This window comes from Penaeus monodon, chromosome 25 (genome assembly GCF_015228065.2).
Source record: "Penaeus monodon isolate SGIC_2016 chromosome 25, NSTDA_Pmon_1, whole genome shotgun sequence".
NCBI lineage: Eukaryota > Metazoa > Arthropoda > Malacostraca > Decapoda > Penaeidae > Penaeus > Penaeus monodon.
This window is the reverse complement of record NC_051410.1, coordinates 37010259-37011145: the sequence shown is the minus strand read 5'-3', so window position 1 is coordinate 37011145 and position 887 is coordinate 37010259.

The following is an 887-nucleotide window of genomic DNA, read 5'->3' as shown; positions in this document are numbered from 1 at the left end:
GAGTTGCAACGAGTTCACTACTAGCTGTGCAGTCACTCTGATCAATACATGCAAGCGTTTCTTTCTTTAAGTTTTCTCCCTTCAACCGGCCTTCACTGACACCGAATCAGAGCCACTTTGTACTATAGTAAGTTGTTACTCGATTACTATATTATAGTTTGTGCTTTCCAGGGTAACAACGCAGGGAATAGGAGCATCGAAGTTGTCCCTAAAGGTTTTCATAGAGGATGCGCTGACTGGAAAAGAAAGGGGAGACTAAGCTAAGGCTGAGAGAATTAAATATTCAGACTCATTTTTAACACACTATAGCACAATCGGAGTAACAGGCTTAGTAACACAGATTAATTCATTCTTGAGTTTCAGATGGTTACGCAAATCCTACAGGAAATGAAAACGAATGATAAAAACAAAAAAAAATAGAAAGAAAAGAAGATGAAAAAAAACAGACCAGACAAAATACAAATAGGAAATAAAAAAAAAAAATACACCAAACCAAGTACCAATCAAGAAAAAAAAAACATCAAAAAATCTAATCAACAAAACTTAAAGCCCACATCATTTTTTGTTTTTTTTAAAGAGGCAGAAATGGAACACACAAAGAGTACGTCTAGTGACCTCCCCCCTCACGACTGGGTACGTCTGGTCTGATCTAAGGTTCCTCACGATCTGTCAGCGTCTGCACCGCGAGGACCCGGGCAAGGGAAGGATAAACAAACCATCACCTAGACAACGTGTGGCCAAAGGAAAAAGAGGAGGTGGGGGAAGGAGGGGAAGGTGGAAAAGACGTGATGAGGCGATCGTGGGGAAATACGAAGTAATGAAAAAAGATAAGGGAGTAAATTGATTTGATGAGTTTCGAAGAGTTTTGCAGGTGGAATTCAAGTCAG